At 41.3% G+C, this 20,394-nt stretch overlaps 1 long non-coding RNA gene across 6 annotated transcripts in view; it reads left to right on the top strand.

Annotated features, from left to right (window-relative positions):
- Nucleotides 1-243: 243 nt before the first annotated feature.
- Nucleotides 244-20,394, top strand: part of LOC134163219 (uncharacterized) — an 81,624-nt gene continuing 61,473 nt past the window's right edge. For 4 of the 6 annotated variants that reach the window (XR_009964629.1, XR_009964628.1, XR_009964627.1 and 1 more), the window contains exons 1-4: nucleotides 244-412; nucleotides 645-738; nucleotides 2,089-2,270; nucleotides 2,733-2,810. This is a non-coding gene — a long non-coding RNA (uncharacterized LOC134163219). Of the gene's footprint in view, nucleotides 413-641; nucleotides 739-2,088; nucleotides 2,271-2,732; nucleotides 2,811-3,378; nucleotides 3,541-20,394 lie in introns of those variants that run through there. The other 2 variants (XR_009964626.1, XR_009964631.1) reach the window with 2 other exon arrangements.

Here is a 20,394-nt window from a genome sequence, read left to right as displayed (position 1 = left end):
TCCAGCCAGAATTTTTCCTGTTCACCACTGCTGCAAATCAAACTCTGCATTGCTAAGGGGACCAGAGGCAGCTTCTTGAACAGCTTTTACTTCCAATATTTCCTTACTGTGGAAATAGGCTTAAGTGATACTTGATGGCATTCAGTCACAGATGACACAGCTCATAAAGCCGAAAAAGGAGCAAAACTCAGGTGTTGAAAATTCACCTCAGTGTGTGAGAAAGAGAGGAGGGGGAGAGTTTGGGAGTGAGAGCTTGACTCTTTGAAAAGGAGACAGATGGTTTGAATTTACCGGCATGAATATTACAAGCTTCAGGTGTCCCCAGATGTTGTAAAAAGCAACATTAGAAATTGGTCACAAATAATATGTCCAAAGGTATCCAGGAAAACAATGGCTTTTGCCTCTGCTACAGGTAATTTGTTGAAACCTTCCCAGATGTCCCTTTTTAAAGGAAAACCTCTTTGCCAAGGATGAGGAGCATGATGAGAAGCTGGTTCTATTATACAATGTTACACATCTGAAAGTATTTTTGCTGTTTATTTTCAATATTGCTGGTTCATTCCCCCCTTAGCACACCCTCAAACCTGCCCCCCCTCCATTCCTTTCTATAACTTTTAATCATATCCTTTATTTCCCCGAAGCAGGTAGTCCTTAATTACATTTTACAGACACAGAAATTCAGCACAAACTGGTCAAAACAGCTGTGGGGAAGTTTCTGCTTTGAAGGAAATATTACTGGTAAGGATAATTTTGCATCTTTTCCTTCATTTGTATTAACACGTTATCTTCTATCTCCTCCCAGCCAGTTTCCATATGCACAAGGAGGTAGCATTTCTTTCTAGTCACATAGTTGTTTTCTACAGCGGCTTTCTACATTTTCAATTTTGTGAGCTAATGTTCAAACATGCATGTTTATTGCCATGATTTTGAGGATCATAGCAGGATGTTTGGTACCCAAATATCACTGAAAGGTTTTTATGAAGTCATTTGCTAATATATATATTAGTCTATGGCATACAGGGGAAAACAGTACAAAAACAGAAAGTTCACAAATCTTAATTTAGACTCTTCAATAACTTATGACACCCAGTGACTCTCACTCGGGGCAAAGAAAATACCAAGTGTCCTAGACATTTGTAAGGCCACCTATGGCTGTATTTCCCCATGGTTTTGGTCAGGGTTCCCCAGTCTATCCCTGATTAGGTAGTACTGGCTTGTATTTGCTGCATTATGAAGCTGCCTCTGAAGACATGCAACGTACGTTTGTAAGCATTTTCCCAGGAAACAGTGCAAGGTGCGATTATCCTCTCATGTTGGCTTTTCTGTAGAGTAAGTCTGTTTATTTGCATAGGATTAGTTGTCTTTTACATGGCTAAAAGAAAGTATACTGCAAGACCCTAAGGGTTAAAAGTTCGTGAGAGAAGGTGGAATAAACTGTTTACATACTCCTGAATCACAGCAGTGTGTTTGCTGAGCTAACGTTTGCAAAGCATCCTTTCCTAGCAAAACTGATATTTTTCTCTCTATGAAATAATTTCATACAGCAGAACTGTGATATGTAAAGAAATGTATTTCATAATTTGTGTTTATTAAAATCTTCTTTCCACATTTCCTTTATGTTTCTGTTATTAGATCTTTTATTGGATATTAATGGATGCTCTGCAGCTCTCAAGGGATCTTGGACGTTTTCTCAAGTAACTTATAAAAATCTCCGAATTCTCCAGATCTTGTTTTGTTCTCATGATGCTCAATTCTTATCATTCTTTTCAATTTTTTATCATGTAACATTGTAAGTACATTAAATTAGTAATGAAAAATGAAACCACAGGAGTCCACTGTATTCTAGATAATGACTGATACATCTTCTCACTTGTCTGTGTTACATTATAGTGTCATAACTTTCCTTTATATTCAATAATATTTTTCATTATTGCACCATCCACAGCACAGAACTGTACTATTTTGTTCAGTTTCTAACAATATTTTCCTTAAGTAAATCCATATCTAATAACTGCATTTATTTTCTCTTTCTTGCTGTGTAGTGGAAAGTAACACAGATTTCTCTTAGACCTCACTTTGGTTTTACAGGTGCTCAAAGATGTCATCAACAGATATTAAAGAAGATACATCAGAAAATAGGCCAAGGTGCAGTGCTCTTCAGGGGCTACAAAAGCTTTAGCTCTATGCCCTGGTGTCAAGAGGATTAAATGTGAATTTGAAAGTAAAGAATGGATGGGGAGTCAGTGGCTTTGAGCCAAGATCCTCTTCAGGTGAGTGCGGGGAGGCTTCCCAGTGACAGGCACAGCTGCCTCCCATCTAGTGCAATCAGATGCTGTAGTTAAGGCAGAAAGGTAAAACATTTCTAGCCAGAAAAAAAAAAAAGCCTAGTTAGTGCCTATGCATCCCATTCCCACCAAAACCCCTCTTTTCCTTTTTTCTCCCTTTCTCCCTGCTTGCTGGTTGATTTGTGCCTTGATGTAGGACTGCTGCTTCCTTCTTTTCTGTGGTGTCCCTGCTTGCCTTGGTTGCTTTTGCTTTGATGGCTTCCAGCAGAACAAAGCTAAACTCTTCAACAGAGCTCTGGGTGGTTTTAGGGTGCACTTGTACCCTGAATGCATAACTCCTGGAAGCATTATGTTATTGCCTGTCTGGAAAGACTCTTGCAATTACTGGAGAGCATAAGAGTCCATAAACAATTCAGAGCCCTCAAAAGTCTCAGTTCTCTCCCACAGCTGTGCATTAAAAGATGCTATGGTGGATCACAGAGATGTTCTTCAGAGGTGGGCTTGCTGGAGCTTCAAGGCCATGTGGTGAGTAATTTGCATTGGTGTTTCTGCATAGGTAGCCTCTGAGGGATGTATGTTTTCTCCTGTAGGGAAGAACTGGGGGAAATATAAAATGTGTGTGCAGGGAATCTCCTGCCTTTCCTGAAGTAGAGATGTGGAAAAGATGAATTTCTTTGAGAACTACAAACGCATTTAATGCTTGCAGTAACCAAAGTCATCTGCTTAACATGTTCGTTGTCAAATGTTTTTGTTTCTGGTAATCTCCATTCCCCCTAAACTGAATTTTATATTGTGGAGAACTCTGGAACTGCTTGTAAAGGTGCTTTTGTGGCCCAATAGTCATTTTAAAACAACCGACCCCCAATGCCCCCCTTGTCAATAGAGTGACAAGCAGCTTGGAGCAGCAGGGTGGTGGATTGGAGCAGGGGTGATTGGTATTTTTGCTGGAGGTAACCAGTGACTTCAGTCCCTGGTCAGCAGGCTGCCCATCAGAACAAGGAGCAAGCTGGGGGGGCAGGATATCCCAGACAAAGTTTCTTGCCTTTGCTCACTGTACATTGACACATCTTGCTTCAGTCTTTTCCTCTGCCAGTGGCTTATTTTGCAAAGGGTGGTTTGAAGCAAAGAGCAGTTGCTGATGGCTTGAGACTTCTGTTTGTTGTGCACAGGACACAAGGACCCAATTGTAGTTTACATAAGTACCTGCCATTGCTTATGGTTATGTAAAGCAGGGATGAATATCTAAACCCTGGGATCAAAAACCTCCTACACATGAATGAGTCCGTTAAGAGGGAAAGAAAACAAGGCAGAGCCGTGCCAGTGAAAGCACGGATCACTTCACATTTTAGTTTGTGGAAGAGCTGAAAGTAAAGGCAAACAACGAAAACATATGGTATTTCTCAACCACTAGGTCAGTGAGGAGGGTAATAATGGGATAAAAAAGAAAGATTCGTCTCCTCCCCTCCTCTCCACAGAAAAATTCACTTAACTACAGGAAGATGTCAGGCGGGATTTGGGCAATGGGCTTAATGAAAGAGAAGGAGGAACTACCATTTAATGGGCAGAGACTCAAGCTGTCTAAGCACACCCAAAAGGATGAGTGGTCTGTTACACCTCTTTTGTGGCAGGCTTGACTCCAGGCCTGCCAGATGAGTGAAAGGGATAAGTTAATTATCGGGGGGGGGGGGGGGGGCTGAAAACCCCATCCTGCTCTGAAAGTGTATTTTTGGAATGTCTCTGCTGACTTTAGATGGTTTGGGGATCAAAACTGTTGTGCTCAGAAACAGTCTTTAGCATGCTAGTGACAGCAGGTGTGGGTGACCTGTCTCATCTTGGAGAAGTGGCATAGGAAGAAGCCTGACATGAAGGGCTGATGTCTGCTCCTGCCACTGATTAGACTGAGCACTGTGGGATGTGTTTTTACTGCACACAGGTATTTCTCCTTTTCCCACAAAGAGAGGTTGCAGGCATAGTCAGTGATAGGGGTGTAAAACCTTCATGGAAAAATGCCACCTTTGCTCCAAGTGGCTCTGCAACCTGGGCAGTGGCTCCCTGAGTGCCTGGGGATAACTCTGGTGTGTTTGCAGATGGGAAAAATACTGCTGTTGGTGCACTTTGTTCAGGTAATCAACCCCAGAGTATTGCATGTGAAGGAAGAGCTGTGATCTCAGATAGTTTGCTTATGACTCTGTAAACCAAAGTGGATGTAGGATGTGCTGGTTTCTTCTTTTTGCAGTGCTGGCCAGTGGTAGATTATAGTAGAGCTTTTCCAGTACTGGCTATGGGCCCCATGGAGCAGATAAATTATTGGAGTAGCTCTCATTTTGTGGTGAGTGTAGCTGTTCTCACCAGTATCCTCCCTGAGCAGCTGCCTTTCCTTCCCCACCTGACCTACACCTCAGTTTCCTCCTTGGGTCATCATCCTATACAAAACTCTTTCAGAAGCACTTCTCCTGTGCCTTCCCCAAGGAGTTTCACATCCTAACACTAATGGAGACTTTAGCTGTGAGCTAGGATTTTTGTACATGCTCTGTGAAGGACAGAAGCCATCCTGATTACTAAACTTTCCTACATAGTCCCTCTACTAGCATTTATACCCAGTAAAATTCCTTATTACAAATGAGGTTTTTAATTCTAAGCTTAGCTTGATAGAATGTAATTTAAAGCCATTTAGGATGGCTTAACCTTCAAAGCAAACTCAAGATTGTATAATTAGTTCTTGAAGCCACTGAACACTACCCATAACACAAACCAACTAAAGTATTTATTAGTTTTGGAGTTAAGACTTGCTTGTTCTAAATTTTCAATAAAGTGCATCAAGTGTTCAAGTATTAAGCACATTTTGCTTCTTCCTAATCTTCCAATGCTCAGTAAATTTTATTTGTGAATAAAAGCATAGCCCAAGTGTTGCAAGACGTAGAATGAAAACCAAATTGAATCAGTTCTTGTGGGCATTAGAGGAAATAGTGGCAGTAGCAGTGCTTGGATGTTCTTTTGTGTGTGTGTGTGATCTTTTTTTCTCTTTTTTCTTTTCTTTTTTTCTTTTACTGTCTTCAAAACTAATGAAACCAGCACAGACTTTTTGTAGTTTTTGAATGTCTTTCCATTTCATAAACTGTCTGAAACAAGGTGTGCTAAGAAGTAGCCCTACAGAAGTTGCAAAATGCTTCAAGGGTATAGTGAATAAATTTTTGTGGTACTGAAAGAAAATGGTCTCTCTTCACGATTTCTTTTAAGGGGCTGGCACAGGCAACACCAGAGTTTCAGGTTTAAAATTAGAGCTATTTCTATTGGAGTCAATGCATAGACAGTTCAGGTTTGTGAATTTTCTTGCTGCTTGTTTGTATTATTTGGACCCATGAATGTTTGATTGGTTTCAGGAATGTTGCTCAGAGCTAGGCTATCCCCAGTTTATAGAAGCAGCATCCCAGCCCTCTGACCTGGGGACTGAGACATAAAGAAGTCAAAGGAGGTGATCCTGCCCCACTACCCTGTTCTTGTGAGACCTCACCTGGAGTACTGTGTACAGTTCTGGTGTCCTCAACATAAAAAGGCCATGGAACTGTTGGAACAAATCCAGACAAGAGCCATGAGGATGATCAGGGGACTGGAGCACCTCCCGTAGGAAGACAGGCTGAGAAAGTTGAGGCTGTTCAGCCTGGAGAAGAGAAGGCTGCGTGGAGACCTCATAGCAGCCTTTCAGTATCTGAAGGGGGCCTATAGGGATGCTGGGGAGGGACTCTTCATTAGGGACTGTAGTGACAGGACAAGGGGTAGCAGGTTAAAACTTAAACAGGGGAAGTTTAGGTTGGATATAAGGAGGAAATTCTTTCCTGTTAGGGTGGTGAGGCACTGGAATGGGTTGCCCAGGGAGGCTGTGAATGCTTCATCCCTGGCAGTGTTCAAGACCAGGTTGGACGAGGCCTTGGGTGAGATGGTTTAGTGTGAGGTGTCCCTGCCCATGGGAGGGGGTTGGAACTAGATGATCTTAAGGTCCTTTCCAACCCTAACTATTCTATGATTCTATGAGTCTATGTACCTTAAGAATGGTTGGTGTTGGGTTTGATCTAGGGATTCAGTAATCTGTGGTGGGGTACGGTCTGGAGAGTTGTTTGGGATTTCTTAAGAGGGCAGAAGTTCTTAATCATGACTTGAGGACTGACCAGCCTTGAAATATTTTTCATACAGAAGCCTCTCACAAATAATGATGTATTCTGTCTAGATGTGAGGCTGGGTATCCATTGATGTCAGACAGGCAAATGGGAAACTATCTGGGAAAGACAGTCTGAGAACTACTGTTAGCATATGTGTTTCTAGCAAAGAATGCAGGCTCCAGTTACAACTCTTCACACAAAATAGAGATTAGATGGGTTTAAAACCATTGGAAGGGTTTGTTTCTTCTGCATCTGTGAACTCTTATTTTGCAGGAGCTCATGCAATGCTTGTGTGGCGCTAAGAAGGCAAAGGGTTGTACCTTCAGTCATGCCAAAGTAGGATTTAGCCATTGTATATGTTTGATTTGTAAAATCCTTGACTTGCTACCTGAGAGCCTAAATCTGGGCTGTAGTATGTCTCTGCATTTGCTTTTAGAGAGGGAAATCTTTTCTCTTTCAAATTCAAGATAAATCTCCTCAATAGTACAGGGGGCAAGGTTTCACCCACAACTTTTCTTCTAGGTGCCCTCAAATTAACTGATGAAGTGAAATTGTTGTTTTTCAAATATTCTGTAACTCAGAGGGAGGGGAGAGGGTTCCTTGTCTTACGAACTACTTTTGATTCTCTTCAGTGCCTCAGATATTTTCTTGGTCACAGCAGTCAGCTTTTTACAGGTGAATTGTTTTCTGGATTCTGTTGATGTTTGCAATGAATTATGTTCCGACCACCAGTAGCAACAGCAGGAGATGCATTACTTGCCTTCATAAAAATCAAGTCTAAAACAACAAATATCCCATAACAAATTAGCTGCATCATTGAGAGTGGATTTATGTGGCTGTTGTTTGGAAGCAGGGTTTTTGCTTTTATGACTTTTTCTGGGTAGTGATTAAAATGAGACCGTTAGACAACTGTTGCGGGTATTTTATCCCTGCTTTCATAACTGTCTCACTCTAGTTCCTTTTCTTTCTATAGTTAAAAGCCCCCTCTTATGGTCTATGGAAAGAGGGAGTATAAAAGGGCAGTTGTAGAATAAATTAGTGTTATATAAAGAACAATTCACCTACAGCAAGAAATAATCACAGCCTTAAGCATCAGTTTATTTTCAGAAACAACATGCTTGTGACATGCAAGCAAAGCATACGAGACATTTGGCTCACTGGGCTGCTTCTGTTGGCTTGCTCTGGTCAGGATTTGGGCATTGCCAAAAGCTCAGGGTTGTTCCTGACTTTAGGGGCATGTAGGGCATGCCTGCACTGCTCTGGGGCTTTTAGAGCCTTCGAGTTGCAAAATAATCTCTGGTTAAAGCAAGGCCTTGTTGGTAAGGTTGCCTGAAGCTCTGGGAGCCCAGAATACCTGCCCGTGGAACATCCTGCCCAAGAAAAGAGTGTTCTGCTAGGACCATGCCTGCGACTCTGCAGAGTTTGTTCATACCCATCGCTTCTCATAGAAATGGCAGGATCTGGTGAGGTGGTTTTCTGGCATGAGTGTTTGGAAAATCCACTGTTGTCTCTGCCTTGGAGGGATAACTGCAAAAGAAAAGCCTGGGAGGCTGTTGGGTATCTTTGATAAGATGTTCCTATATAAAACCAAAATGTTCTAATTCTATTGCTTGTTGATTTCCTGTCATGTGAAATGTTATTTTCTGTGGTGAATGAGAGAAACTCTTACACATTATCAGTCTTTAAGTTACTCTGCCCCAAGGCTTTAGTAATTTAACTTCATCCCCTTTCAAAGTGTGGGTTGTGGGGGGGGTTTGTTGTTCTTTTTTTTTCCCTTTTTTTTTTTTTGTTCTTTCCCCCTCTCCTCTCTTTTTTTTTAAACTTGAAACTTAAGGGAAACAAAAACCCCAAAACCTTCCAAAATCTGCCCCCACTCCCTCAGGTGATGCTCTTCTGAAGTGTAAATGCTCAATTATGCAAAGATAAGAACATGAAAAACTTTGGAAAGCAAAAAGAGGTTACTTGATTAATGAGTAAAGCTGTGTTAATAATGGATTTCTAGTCTCCTGGCCAAACCAAAGAGGGGCTGGGGGAAGGGAAATAATCTAACCTAGATGGAAGTAGCACTTGCATAAAGGCAGAAGTAGCACCAGGGACTAAAAAGAAATGCAGGCAGCTGGGAATATTCCTTATTTCTAAGCTCTTTAATAATTATTTTTTTATTTTTTTATTTTTCCTTGTCTCTTTCCATCTCTCTTGTGGCAAGAGGGATTCAGTGATAACACATGCATGCAAGGATTTGGTGCCATAGCTCTTAGGACATAAGACTGGATAGGGACATCATACTTTCCTGCCAGGACAGGTGGAAGAGATCAGGGCTATTCTTCCTGTAGGAGCTGCAAACAGTTTTTGCACCAAATACTGTGCACAGTGTTAGGCTGAGCTGCACCTGTATTGTTCCAGACAATGCATGCTGCAGGCTGCGTTTTGCCCAGTACAGGCGTTAAAAGGGAATATTTTGGAAGGTGTTATTTAGGGGACAAAAGATGTAAGGAAAAGATATCTTGGTCTTGATAATTTTGGCTCTTCTGTGCCATTGACCACTCATTGAAGGCATGCTCCAGGGTATCCTTATATACAAAAACTTGTAAGAGCAAAAAAATTCAATGTGGCCACCCTAATCACTTCTGACTGCCTTTATGGCTACTGGGTTAATATAAGCATTTATTTTTAAGCTCCCCCCCCCCAATTTTTTTTTTTTTTAAGTAGCATGATCAAAACTCTGATATCAACTAGATATTGGAAATTAAACATATTTTCAATATAATATTACCTTAAATTTGTTAGATAAACCTGGTAGGTAAGATGATTTCGGTCATGAAAAGCAACAACTTCTTTAGCGCAAGCTTGGTTACCCAATTTTGTAGTTTAGAGAACACAAATCATTCTCTCAATGTGCAGGTATGAGATACTTCTGGAATCTGGTATTTGAGCTAGTACCATTTCCACGCTGTCAGCTTCAGGTCTGAGCAGATTAAGTATGCGGTATAATGCTGGGACACTAAGGTTGAAAAAAGAAGACTGTAACAAGAATTTATATGTTCTTGGTGCAAAGTGTCTCCTCCCTCCCTGGCTACGTTTTACGAATGGTTTTACTGTTTGCAGTGATTCGTTCTTGCTCAGCCTTCTGCCTTTCCATGTTTCTCTTCAAATTCTCTTTTGTTTTACATTGCAGAGTGTACAAACATCCCCTGTTATTTGTCTTTGTCTTAGATGTCCTGCATAACTTTGTTTTTTGATGCATAAATTATGTTTTGTTTCCTAGATGTCACTGGTGAAGGAGATTAATTGCAGAAAATCCATGATGCTCCTTTTTGAACCACAGATATCTGCAACTGCCTAGTTTTTTATGGCCAACTGTTTGTTTACTCATTATCAGCATGGTGTTCAATTTTATTTTTTTCAAACATCTTCTATTTAATTAAAAAGGACATGACATTTTCTAAGCTTTAGAAAACTGCACGTTACCCTAATGTAAAGCCATCCATGTTAAGGAGGCCTGTATTAAGGATGCCTTGTTTGTGTCCAGTTCAGCCACTGAAGCCTAACAACATTAAATTTAATACATGAGCTGTTTGAAGTGCCGTGCACATCATTTAATGCGTGCCTGCCCACAGACCCCACTATCCTATGGTGTGTTCTTCGTTCTGTGGGATCCCGGTCACTGGCTTTGCAGGTTTGAAATCCCTTAAGAGAGAAAATCGCCCCATGTCAGAGTTCTAATTGATTTTTAAATCAGTCTCTTGATGTGCGCAAGCTAACCACTCACTTCTCCAGGCAAAGGACCTGATGGTTATCACTTACTCAATTACATATTGCTGAGATTACACATAGTTAAGTGAAGTTGGTTTTGATTCTCAGGCCCAGAGAAACAAATGTAATTGTAATTTGTAGCAGCCTGTTGACCATGATGCCCAGAGACTTCAGGTACAAAGATCTGCTCTGGACCGGAATTTCCTCAGGTGCTGCAGTGATGGAGACCAAGGGATTGAATGTGTCTGAAAATGTGCTGATAAACACAGAGCTCTCCAGATACTGGAATGGCTTTAGCCCTAAGTAATTCGCAATAAATCTAAAATGCTAAAGGAGTAGGTAGTTAAGACTCTTTAAACACATAATATTTAGGGTGTTTAATGCCTAAATAAATCAAATTTACTGTGTCTGTGTCCCTTCTGAGAATTGCTTTTGAGATAGCTTGGGAGCTCTGAAAAATATTGCCCTCCAAGCCTTGAGGTACTTGTGTTGGGGGTCTTGGTCTGGGCTTGGCTGAGCCCAGTGATAAGTCTGTTCTTTGTATTTTCCTTCCCTATTCCGGTAGCTGACAGCCCCACTGGCCTTCAAACCCTGTACCAAAGAACCTGATGGGCACCACTAAGTGCAGTTTGTGTTTGAATGCTTCATAGGTGATTGCATGCCTGGGACAGCTGTGCAGTGGGAGCTGCCTTCCAGTGGGAAGGGCTTGAAGCCTGCTACTTATGTCTTAGCAAAACATGAATAATATATAGGTGTCAACATATTTTTTTCTTTTTTTTATAAGCCAAGGTACAGTTGTGTTATATAGTTTCATATAAAGAGCTCTCACAAAACATTCAATGGCGGAATGTTAATGGGCTTTTATTGCTCTGCAAGGAAGGAACAGCAAATCACAAAGGAGAAGTTTTGAAATGCTTAAAAATAATTGAACTAAACCAATGTTCAGTATTTATTGAACTTCAGACTGAAAAAGTAAAAGCCCTCTAATCCTGCTTTAGGTGTTCTCATATTTCTGTGAATTAGAAATACTACAGTACCTTTGGAAACATTTTTCAGTGGCAACAGAAAACTAAATTAAAATGTTATATGGAGGTGTCTTGTCTCATCAGTGCAATGGGAGTGAAGTTTAGAATAAAGTAAATGTTTTCATCTGTTCAAGTAGTCTGAATAATGCTCAGCCCTCTGAATTAATAGGCAGGAAGTCAATCAAATTACTTGGTTAACTTTTATAAACCTCAGAAAGCATGGCTTGAGTGGATAAAGAATGTCAGCAGAGCTTGAGTGGCATTTAATAACACACAATTAATTTGGAAATGTGTGTTTAAAGGGCAGTAAATGTACTGCATGCAACATAGTTCACTTTCCTGGAGCAGGTTTTTGTCTTTGGAGGAGACATAAAACTGAAGTTGTGGATAGTAGTAATGCTGCTTGGGCTTCTCTTGTGATTCCAGTATGCAATCTACTTGCATTTTTATGATAATGTCTGTTGGTTAAGACATTCTTCACTTCAATGAACTGCTGTTGCACCTCAGGATGGGATCAGCAATGTAGGGTTTTCATCTCATTTCTTGAACACTGTGATTCCTTGAGATACGTGATGCTATTTGTAGTCCCAGTGTGGTTGCTATTAGCTTAGGTAGTTATTATTTAATGAACTACGTGGTAGTCACCTGAAAGTATTGAAATGGAGGTTGATCAACAATAGTATAGTGGTGAACAAGAAAGTCAATGCAATTTGTTAAGATCAGTGAGGTGAAGATCTTGTAGATAAAAGGCCACTGGAATTTAGCTCGTTTGCCTATCTCCTCCCAGTAAGGTTTTAATTTTCTGATGCCCTTTTGTCATGACTGATAATATCTTGAGAGCAGGACTCTGGTGTGGCTTGACTGGTAAAGTAAAGCTGTATTATTGATTTCTCCCTTCTCTTGAAGGCTAGGGTGTGTTTCTGGCAACCTGAGGCATTTGAATAACTTTCAGCATCTGAACAGGCATCTAAGACCAGGGGCTGGGTTTGCCCTTAGGCCCCCTTTTCAACTTGCAAGACTAAGCCCTCAGTATGAGCTTTTAAATGAAGCTGGCAAAAGCTAATTTCTTGGACCTTTGCAGAGCCTGTATGCTCAGGATAGAGGTCAGGCTGCAGTATGTGTAGGTTCAGGACGGAAAGGTTTAGCAGCAGAGCAGGTAAGCCTTTTGCTGCATGGGCTGAAGTAGCTGACCTTGCTACCTAGTGTCTGTCAGGCGTGAGGTAAAAATGCATAGCACCATGGAGCATCATGGTTTCCAATTAAGAGGTGAGGTCAGGATGAGGTGCTGTGAGTTTGCCTTTAGATTTTTATCTCCAGACAAAGCTGTCTGAAAAATATCAGAGGTTTTGTAGGTAATCTGTGAATAAGTGTTCTCTCTAGTTCTTTTGAGTTGGAAGGCTCTGAGGTTCGATTATCTTATACTTCGTCTCTAAGGGTGACTTATGCTAATCAACTTTTGGTTCTCTAAGGTACGGTAAGAATTTTTTAATATTATTATACAATCTCTAAAGAATTTTTTTTATGGGACTAACTTTCAGGTAGAAATGAATGCTAACTTACTAAATATTAGCCCATGAAACTGTTATTAAGTCCACTGCTTGGTCATGAAGTCCTTGCTCATGTGCTATTTTCTGGATTCCAATAATAGCAACAAGAAGTATTCAGGCTTCATGTAGTGATTGGTTAATCAAGCCAGAAAATCAGTTTCAAGCTGCCGAAAGCATAGCCAAAATGGACCTTTGCTGTCTGAAATGCCAAGGAAGACTTCTGGGTCTCGAAGAAGAAATATGTGGGTACTGTGAGCGCATCAGAAGCAATGTGTGAAGAAACTCCATACTGCTGTGAAGTAGGAAGAGTGACCAGACTGGTGCTGCCCAAGTTTGAAAAGTTGTTTTGTGCCATGCAGTTTCTTTTCTATAGTGAATCTCCTCAACTCTTTACACAGTATCATATCAGTGCACTTCACATCTTTTTGATTTCATCCTGTATCAATTCGGGGTACTTTAAGACGCACTTATCCCAGGCTTGTACTCTGAATCAGACTGAATAAACTGACTATAGTCTTGCACAGCTTCAAGCATGTGAGTGGATCCAGTTACAAAACTTCAAGATATTCTTGTTTAGATCTAGGTTAATTTCACTCTTGATTAAGTGTAGATAGTAAAAAGACTGACAGAAAGACTTTGTAAAGAAAAAACTGAGCATTGCAACTCTGCATAGGTATGGACCCCTGAGATGTGTAAAAGGTGGTGTTGCACTGTTTCTTTATCTGGGTCTGGTTAGTCCATTTGCTGTTGTTTGGCATTGGAAGTGAAGTTCCCCTGGAGTTTTAAACCATTCTAAACCATTTCTTAGCTTACCTAAAGATAGTTTAGAGCAATCTAATACCAGCATGAGCTAATGCTGGTCTGGAGCAGGGAACAGTGGGCTTGAACAGCACTGGGGTGCAGGACAAGAGCAGGAAACTTTAACAATGACAGTGAGAAGGGGGAGATGACCCTGGATGTGTAACATGAGGAAAAAAAAGAATAAAAACTGGCTCAGATTCTGGAAGAAGTCTTCCTCCTATGAAATTAGTTCAGGATTGCTTATCACTTGTGGTTTGCTGTTCTCCAACTGAGGTAACTTCCAGGCTTGTCCCTTCTGATAGGTTTCTCTTGTTGGGAGACAATGGTGGGGAGCTGCACTAGGAGATGCTGGCACAGGCTGGGTTTTCAATTCCTTGTCTTGGGTTGTTGTGTGACTCAGGGCAAGGTGAAAGTGGCAGAGGGTATTGGTTGAGTGAGAATGATATTGCTTGATTATCCAGGTTTGGAGATTGGGGTGCTTGGCTCTCTTTTTGAACTTCTTCTCTGGAGTCTGAGGAAATCCGAGGCTGAACCAAATGTTCCAATTTCTACGTTAAAAGCACTGTCAGGAATAACAAAGGGCTGTGAATGAAGAAATGTAGTAGGGATGGCAAAGGATTAATGAAACTGGGGTGGGAACACTGAAGCCAAGAGCATTGGCAATTAGGGATTGAGTGGCATAAGGCAGGTAAAGAAAAATATTACTAAACTGAAATACTTCAGAATTTTTTAGAAGGGTGGGGAGGGAAAGGCATGTGTGGGGTACCTGATTGCATGACACTGCATCATACTCTGAAATCTGCCATCCCATTTAATAGGTCTAATTTTTCCCTCTTTGGCAGGTAGATCCTGCTGGAATTTTTAGGATTCCACTGGGTTTACAGTGGAGTTGGAAAACTCTAATTTGACTTGATGCCTAAGTTTTTTTTTTTTTTAAAAATTAGACTGTTTTTTAAATGTAACTGTTGCACTTCGGGAGGACTGGCTGGAGTAAAGCATCATTGAGTCTGCTTCGTGTAATGGACTGGCTTGTAACACAAATTAATTGTATTCTTAAAGAAAACACTGTTATGCTTTGGCTAAGGTTGCACCGACACACATTGTAAACTCAGCAGCACTTCTGAACATAAAGCAGAAGTAAGTGTTTTCTTAGCTCTAATGATCATTGAGGCGATCTTTGGTTGTCACATTGCCTGTTCATATATTGTTTTTATGCTCCCACCATACAGAAACAGCAGCTAGGGGAAGTTTTTTTTTTTCATTTGACAAGCTGCGTTTTGCCTTTTTCCCTCTTGCTGTGAGGAATTATGTCTGGGGCTTAGAAACTACAACTGTTGTTTAGATATAGTACTAGGAATTTCAACTTTATCTCTGCAACTTTTGTATTGCTGTAATTTAATTGTTTAGGTATTGGTTCCACTTCAATTTAAATCCTTCACTCGGGGGCTTTACAACTTGTGTAGTTTCTAACCAAATTTTAGGTGAGAATACACTTTTTTAATTGAGATTACAAAGTGGTTTACAGGAGAAGCAGTTTAAGAAAAAAAATGTAGTTATTAAAACCAAAAATTAACTAAACTTGTCAGTTGCTTTCTTCTTCCTTCCAAAGTAGTTGAAATTAATGTTTGAAAATTAATCACCTGCTATACACCATATGCTTGCTATCTTTCCAGTCAGTTGGATTAGCTTCTCTCTACCAGTAAATTGGGCTGTGATTCAAACTGCATCATAACAGGTGAAAATATGTGGGACTTTTGTCTAGTTTTGGTTAGGTATGACACTGGAATTTCTTCAGACCTTATTTAAGAACCATGATTAGACCTTAGCAGTTAAACTTCTGAATTGTTACATTCATGGTAGCACACAAATGACTATGCTAAACATGGAGAATGGAGGGGAAAACCAGGGTTCTGCAGATATTCACATCTGTTACAGGCTGGGCTGCAGACTAATGTAGAGAAGACAGGGAACAATGTAAAAATGAAAAGTAATGATGTTAAAGGGTATATTTATATGTTGTACACACTTAATATAAAGAGTATATAGCTGAATTAATATGCTTCAAAGAAGAGAATTTGTGCATAAGACAGGCAGAAAATGCTATACATGTTTTGGTCACTGTGCAGCAGTGGAAATTCACTTGCTCTCTTAAACTTTTCCTCCCCAATTCCATGTAAGGCTTGAAGCATTGTAGAAATCAAGCCAGGTTTTGTGTAAGATGGTGAAACGTGCTCTCCCGGCCAAAAGGGGGCCTGATCCTTCGCAGCAGGCAGAGGGGGATTGGCTGGCTCGTGGGCTGCGTAGGTGCTCCTTGGGGATGTACTTACATAACCTTCCCAAAAAATCAGGCCCTGACAGCTCCAGAGAAACTTGGCTCATCAGACTGCACGTATGCCACTTGAATTCAGAGGAGCTGCTACCTGCAAGCTGGCACCTCTTGCAATTACGTGAGCAGTGGTAAAATGCAGGCAGCGGATGAGGGCAGTGCCTCTGCTAGGGTTGCTGCCTGTCTCCCTCTGTGGGATGAAGCTGCCTGTGGCAGAAAGGCACCCGTAGTCTCTTCCAGACTGGTAGAGCTCCTGGGAGGAAAAGGCTAGGTTTGTCTTGTAGTCTCCTGGAATTGTGGCTGTAATTTTTTTTTTTTTCCTATATTTAATTTTATTTTTAAACTGCCCGAGTCACTTGGTGTGGTTTATGTAGCAGCCTCTTACCAGGCCTCCTGGGCTTTTTGTCTTCCCAAATGCTGCCTAGGCTGAAGGCAAGTGCAAAATCGTGTTCTCTAATTCCTGACTGCAGCGCTCAGGGCCAGATCTGCAAAGTGATTTAGTTTCTTCTAGTGTGCCTGAGAGCATTGCAAAACTGCCTTGGAGTCAGGCACCCTGCTCCATTGACTTCAGTGAGGATTAGATAAACTTACCTGCTTAAGTGCTTTGAAAGAGACATCTAACGTTTCTGAATGTCTAAGCAGCTTTGAAAATCCTGATCTTCTGCTTTTAATCTTTAGCTTCTAAGTGCTTCAATAGTCTGGCAATTCTAATTGTTCTGAATATACCCCAGGCTTATTAAACACACTAACTATTCTTGTGCTGGTTATACACATGTCCATATAAAAGATTGTGCCATCGCTCTCTTTAAATCAAAACACAGTTTCTGTAAGAGTCTTAGATATCTTCTGCAGTTCCCATCTTTTCCATAAATAGTAGAAAATGCATTAGTGTAAATGAACAATATTGCCTCAGACCCACTAGCTTTAAGATTGCTCCTGGGCTGCAATCTCCATTTTGCAATAGCTTTTGCTTTTGTTTGCTTCTGTACAGTTTGTAACTCCTGAGCCACTCATTCACTGTGTCTTTGGGTCCAGCTTCCTTCTGGTCTTCTCATCTTGCTTGTTCCCCTTTACTCTTCTACTTCCATTACCATCTTCCTAGAGTTTCCTTTCCTAGGTCTTTTTCAGTGATCCATTTGACTTCCCAGTTGCCTCCTCTTGATTTCAACTCATATGATCCATGAACATAATTTTCCTGAAGTGGGATGGACTTTGCTTGGTGGACTGCTTTTTATTCCTTTGAAAGTTACTCCACACTTGCTCCTCCTTCAAAAGTATATTCAGTATATTCTAGAGCTTTCTGAAATTTTGTGCCAGATTTTTTCAATTGGAGATCTTTACTTTTGGCCAAACATCTTTGCTTCCTACTTAAAGACAGCCTTCCTCAAGTGATTATTGGAAATCTCTGTGGAACTATTACAAAAAATCTGCTTTTATTGTCCCTTTGGTCCCTGCTGATTCCCCTTCATCTCTCCTCAAAACTGAAGCACAAGTTTATCTCCCAGCCCAAGTTGTGTGTCCCTGGGTGCCTACAGCTCCTTCCTGAAGGTGATTGCAACCAGCCTTTCCAAATGCCTTGTCTTGGCCCTGCTCAGGGCCTGAGCAGATGGCAGAGAGCAGTGATCACCATCAGTGGTTTGCAGGGACCCTGTTGCCTTTGACTCTGGGGGGGTTCATGAGAAGGGAGGGGGTCATCTGGCAGTGATGTGGCTGAGGGTAGGAGAGGGAGGCACACTGGCTTTCTCCTTCCTCTCCTCATTGGAAAGATAACAGGGGTTTCTGCTTATGTTCCATAACCGGATCTCTAAAGACAACCTGCTGGGTCTTACCCCATATGTGGAGCAGGGTGAGGAGGGAAGTACTGCTTTGGGTGCCTTCTCACTCCCTGCTGTTTTACTGCTCTATTTATTAGTTCTAGGTATTCTTGTTATCCTTTATACCTTGGCCACACCTATGAGAATCCCTCAGCAGTCCAGCCTTCCTGATGTTTCACATCAATGGATTATACAGAGTCATGAGCTGTGTACTGCAAGGGAAGGATGGGGAAATCCATGTCGTTGGTTTTATTTGGTGGTTTGTTTTGTTTGGGTTTTTTTTTCCTGTTGTAGTTATAGCTTTCCATTTTCATTTAAAAATCTCAAAACACCCTGACTGTCCTTGCAGGGGGCTACTATTTCTACTCCTGCTCTTTCTGTATTTGGAAGACTTTTTTAAAAAGAAATAAATTATCTATAAAGTGTAAAAAATATTTGAGTTTTTCTATATAAATATTGATAATTACTTGCAGAGAAATCTCATAGTAAACACGGCTATCAGAAGTGAGGGAGGAGCCTCCCATTGATGTTTAAATGAATCACTATAGCAGCCAGAGGACCGTAAAAGTATGGGGTTGAATGTAAGCAAAGTTAAATGAAGATGCACCAGAAGGTAGACTCTTGTGCTGGCAGAATGCCTGGAACTTTTGAGGGATATTGAGGAATAGCCTAAGGCCCCAAACCTTGTGGCTTTCAAGGTTTACTTCTTCCTGTCTTACACTGCTTGTTTGTCTTTATTTTCTTTTTTAGAAAGTCTTTCAAGTAAAGTTCTGACTTGAGACCAGTACTTCTGGAAAGGGCAACTCAGCCATGAGGTTTGTTTGTTCATTTTGGGGTGGCTTGCTAGCATGTTTTTTTTGTGTGTTTTTCCCTTTTGGCGAAGTGATGTTGTATCTTTGTCTAGTCATCCTTGTAATTTGTATGAACTCATATTCCCTTTTTTCTGTGCTGTCCAGCCCAAAGCACCCTTCTAGGTGTGTGTGCTTGCAGAAGACTGGAGTGATGCTGAAGACAGAGGAGGTCAGGTGTGAAATTTGGCAGACCTTGAGCACAGAACTTAAATCTTTGGATCCTCCAAATGTGCAGCAGCACTGGTGCTTTTTGGTTTTGTCCAGACATGGGGGTGAGGTGAGAACAGAGGCAGCTGACCTGGCTGCTAGGCTGTAAAGGGGCTTCACTGCAGTGTGCCCTATTGTTAGTGATACTGATGGAGAGGTTGCAGCCTGCTGCCACCTCTGCCTTTGCTGCCAGCACGCTTGGCCTGGTGCTTGGGGTTTGTGGAGGCTCAAAAGGAATTTGAAGAGCTTGGATAGCCTTTGTGTAGGGCAGAATATGCTGGAATGGGGTTTTCAACAATTTAAGACTTTTTTGTAATTGGGATCTGAAAGGCAAGTAACGCTCAGGTTTGGGGAAGCTATGAGGCTATGCCAAGCAGTGCAGTATGCATTAGCATGCCTTATCTGCATGCGTGAAAATGCCCCTTTGAACACAGGTTGCTCCTTGTTTCCCATATTTGTGGGGAAAAAAGGGTGTGAAATCTGAAGCATGTTCCAGGAAAAACAGTTGGCTCCTTTTACCTCAAGGCAATGCAAGGCTGGCCCCTTGCCACGTTTTGGACACTTTGTTCCCGTTTTCTCAGCTAGTCCATGCTTCAAAAGGTGGAGGGTGAGAAGGGGCTGGAGGAAGAAGCAGGGCAGGCAGCTGCACAGCAAGAAGGCCCCTAAACTGGGCACAGGAGGGGCAATGTCACCAGCAATGAGCTGGTTGGGCTGCATGCTGAAGGGCTCCACAAAGACCTAGAGAGCAGCCTGGAGTGCTCCTGGAAGCTTCTCCCCTGCCTTGCTGGGTGTAAAGGCACTTTGAGAGGCAGGTTTGGGCGTGCAGGGAAGCCTCTTCCACCTTTTATGATCGGTGCAGCTTGCAAGTAGAAGCTGTCATTTTTTCCCAGGGCGTGTAGAACCAGTTTCACTGGTCCAGCGTGCTGCGGAGCCAACAAGGTCTATCATGAAAGGGGCCGTGATGTATCTGCTGTTGGTGCTCTTGATTTGTGGGAAGGGTGTGGATGTGGAAGCTCAGAGGCTGTATGTACTGTCTTGGCCACCTGCAGAAACATCTATTTTTCTCAGAGACGTTGCCATACGGTCTTGCAGGGTTATTGGCCACTCACTAAGCACCGTTTTGACTGGTGGTTAAGGAGCTGTTAGCCAAGCATGGCTTCCTAAGACTTCTAAGTTTACTACTATTGTTTTTCACCATTTACATTGTCATATTTAGGACTTCTAATGCCTCTGCTTCTCCAACAAATTACTTGGGGTGGTATTGCCAACTTTCCTGGGGTTTTTATAGATATATATATATAGATATATATATATATTTTATCCTATGGCAATTTATATATATATATATTTTTTTTTTTCCCCTGAAAGTGCAGGGTCTTAGGACATTCTAACTGGGAATCTTGGACTGCACAAAATATAGTTCCAGTTTTGGTGACTAAGAAAAGCTTTAATTTACTGATGCAAAAATAAATTTATAAATAAGAGACGTTTCAGTTTCCATTCTAGTTTTCCTTAAATGCTTTCCTTGAACGAGTGACTTGTAATTATTTTAAATAATTAGCATTGGAAGTGCTGCAGTAGCCACTGCAAGCAATGCTTTTAAAATGGTTAGATCAGAAACTAGTCAAGAT

The sequence above is a fragment of the Pezoporus occidentalis genome, unplaced genomic scaffold (genome assembly GCF_034315485.1).
Source record: "Pezoporus occidentalis ecotype Australia unplaced genomic scaffold, CSIRO_AGI_Poc_V1 ctg2, whole genome shotgun sequence".
In the NCBI taxonomy this organism is placed as follows: domain Eukaryota; kingdom Metazoa; phylum Chordata; class Aves; order Psittaciformes; family Psittacidae; genus Pezoporus; species Pezoporus occidentalis.
This window is presented reverse-complemented; position numbering and strand designations above follow the sequence as displayed.